The 3,280-nt window shown below is 47.3% G+C and overlaps 1 pseudogene; it reads left to right on the top strand.

Annotated features, from left to right (window-relative positions):
• The window catches only part of LOC107719055 (myosin heavy chain, fast skeletal muscle-like), a 26,159-nt pseudogene that overhangs the window by 4,329 nt on the left and 18,550 nt on the right, over nucleotides 1-3,280 (top strand).

The following is a 3,280-nucleotide window of genomic DNA, read 5'->3' as shown; positions in this document are numbered from 1 at the left end:
GCCCCCGAGTTTAGCCCAGTGAGGGCTCCTGCCCCCGAGTTTAGCCCAGTGAGGGCTCCTGTCCCTGAGTTTAGCCCAAGGAGGACTCCTGTCCCCATGTTTAGCCCAAGGAGGGCTCCAGTCCCTGAATCCAGTCCAGATCGCACTCCTGTGCCCGCGCCTCCAGAGCGCCCTCCAGAGCCCGCTCCTCGAAAGCACCCTCCAGAGCGCCCTCATGACCCCGTTCCTGCCAAGATGCCCGTAATTCTCCCCAGGTATTTTTTGGGGTGGGGGTTGTGGGGCTCCGGCCGTAGAGGCTGCCCCGCCATGGCCTCCTGAACTGTATACTCCGTCATGGCTTCCTGAGCTCCCTACTCCGCCATGGCCTCCTGAACTGTATACTCCGCCATGGCCTCCCGAGCTCCCTACTCCGCCATGGCCCCCTGAGTTCCCTGCTCTGCCATGGCCTCCTGAACTGCCTGCTCCGCCATGGCCTCTTGAGCTCCCGGCTCCGCCATGGCCCCCTGAGTTCCCTGCTCCGCCATGGCCTCGTGAGCTCCCGGCTCTGCCATGGTTCCCCGGGCTCCCTGATCCGCCATGGCTTCCCGAGCTGCCTGCTCCGCCATGGTGCCCGGATCTGGTACTGCCTTGGAGGCGTCCCGGTTCCATATGAGTCTGTCCTGAGGGACCTCCAAGGCGCCCCCCTCGCCTTCCAGAGGGGGGCGTTATGTTAGACTCTGTTTCTGTCGTGTGTGTGTGTTTTGCTCCCCATCTGCCTTCCTTGCCCTTTATTTGGTATTCTTCCTGTTCCTGCTCCCTGATTGTTTCTAATTTGAGTCCAGGTGTTCCCCGTTTAGTTCGTATTGTTCCCAGGTGTGTCCCATTAGTTTCTGTGCATTTAAACCCTGTGTTTCCCAGTGTTTCCCGTCTGCTGTTAAATGTCATGTTGTCTGCTTGATGTCTCCAGTGTTCCCTGTGTTCTGAATGTTACCCTCATTAAACCCTTTTCATTTGTATTGCTCCTCGTCTCCTCGCTCCTTCATTCCAGTGCTCTCTTGAGTGAAACGTGACATCGACTGAGCCTGGTTTCTCCCAAGGTTTTTTTCTCCATTCTGTCACCGATGGAGTTTTGGTTCCTTGCCGCTGTCGCCTCTGGCTTGCTTAGTTGGGGACACTTCATTTCCGGCGATATCGTTGACTTGATTGCAAAGATACTATTTAAACTGAACTTAGCTGGATGATGACATCACTGAATTCAATGATGAACTGCCTTTAACTGAAAAATGAGTGTTTACTATTGTCATTTTGCATTATTGACACACTATTTTCCTAATTAATGCTGTTCAGTTGCTTTGACACAATCTGTATTGTTAAAAGCGCTATATAAATAAAGGTGACTTGACTTGACTTGACTAAAGAATTAATTCTTTCTTTATTTAGGCCCGTATCGAGGAGCTGGAAGAGGAAATTGAGGCAGAGTGAGCTGCTCGTGCTAAAGTGGAGAAGCAGAGAGCTGATCTCTCCAGGGAACTTGAAGAGATCAGTGAGAGGCTTGAGGAAGCTGGTGGTGCCACTGCTGCCCAGATTGAGATGAACAAGAAGCGTGAAGCTGAATTCCAGAAGTTGCGTCGTGATCTGGAAGTCTACCTTGCAGCATGAAGCTACAGCTGCAGCTCTCCGAAAGAAGCAGGCAGACAGTGTGGCTGAACTCGGAGAACAGATCGACAACCTCCAGCGGGTCAAGCAGAAGCTGGAGAAGGAGAAGAGTGAATACAAGATGGAGATTGATGACTTGACAAACAACATGGAGGCTGTGGCTAAAGCAAAGGTAATATCACTAGAGGATAATTCAATTCAAACGCATCTTTAAAAACATCTGTATATAATCTTGGATTTCTTTAGGCTAATTTAGAGAAGATGTGCCGTACTCTGGAAGACCAGCTGAGTGAAATCAAGACCAAGAGTGATGAAAATATTCGTCAGTTGAATGACATGAATGCACAACGTGCAAGACTTCAGACTGAAAATGGTAAGACAGATTAGCCTACACATGTAAAAACCTCAAAAATTTAGTAAAACAATTGTTATTATATTTCATTTTAATATCTGTAACCTGTTTCTAAGGTGAATTTAGCCGCCAACTGGAAGAGAAAGAAGCACTTGTCTCACAGCTAACTAGAGGAAAACAGGCTTATACACAGCAAATTGAGGAAGAAGTCAAGGTAGAGTTACACATATTATTATAGATCGATTTTTTTTATCGAAACCATTTTATAGATGGTAGGCTTTAAAAACTCAAAATATTCTGTCTTCAAGGCTAAGAATGCTCTGGCCCATGCGGTTCAGTCTGCCCGCCATGACTGTGATTTGCTCAGAGAGCAGTATGAGGAGGAGCAGGAGGCCAAAGCTGAACTCCAGCGTGGAATGTCTAAGGCCAACAGTGAGGTGGCGCAGTGGAGAGACAAATATGAGACTGATGCCATCCAGCGCACTGAGGAGCTTGAGGAAGCCAAGTAAATACAGCAAAGAACAATGTCTCCAGCACCCTACATTTAATATCTCAAATGTTAGTAAGATTGCATTGTTTCCTACCACTTTCTTCAGGAAAAAGCTTGCACAGCGTCTGCAGGATGCTGAAGAATCCATTGAGGCAGTGAACTCCAAGTGTGCCTCACTGGAAAAGACCAAACAGAGACTGCAGGGTGAAGTAGAGGACCTCATGATTGATGTGGAGAGGGCAAATGCATTGGCTGCCAACCTTGACAAGAAGCAAAGAAACTTTGATAAGGTAAGAAAGATGTGGATAATCTTCAAATCTAAACCTTGAACCATGGACTTGGCTAATTAAAAATGATTATGTTTCTTCTTCAGGTCCTAGCAGACTGGAAGCAGAAGTATGATGAAAGCCAGGCTGAACTGGAAGCTGCTCAGAAAGAAGCTCGTTCTCTCAGCACTGAGCTTTTCAAAATGAAGAACTCCTATGAAGAAGCTCTTGACCACCTCGAGACCCTGAAGAGGGAGAACAAGAATCTGCAACGTAAATGGCACTTTTATTTTTAGAGCAAGGATTTTAAAACACAGAGATGCATTAAAAAAACAGAAAATGATGTACAATGGATTTTTAAATACTTTCAGAGGAGATTTCTGACCTCTCTGAGCAGCTTGGAGAGACTGGAAAGAGCATTCATGAGATAGAGAAAGCCAAGAAGACAGTGGAGTCCGAGAAAGCAGAGATCCAGACTGCACTAGAAGAAGCTGAGGTGCCATTCCTTTGCTACAATACTAACATCACACCAGTGCT

Source organism: Sinocyclocheilus rhinocerous, unplaced genomic scaffold (assembly GCF_001515625.1).
Source record: "Sinocyclocheilus rhinocerous isolate Xijiao unplaced genomic scaffold, SAMN03320098_v1.1 scaffold2648, whole genome shotgun sequence".
In the NCBI taxonomy this organism is placed as follows: Eukaryota; Metazoa; Chordata; class Actinopteri; order Cypriniformes; family Cyprinidae; genus Sinocyclocheilus; species Sinocyclocheilus rhinocerous.
Note: the sequence above shows the minus strand (reverse complement) of the source record. Positions and strands in the feature narration are given on the sequence as shown.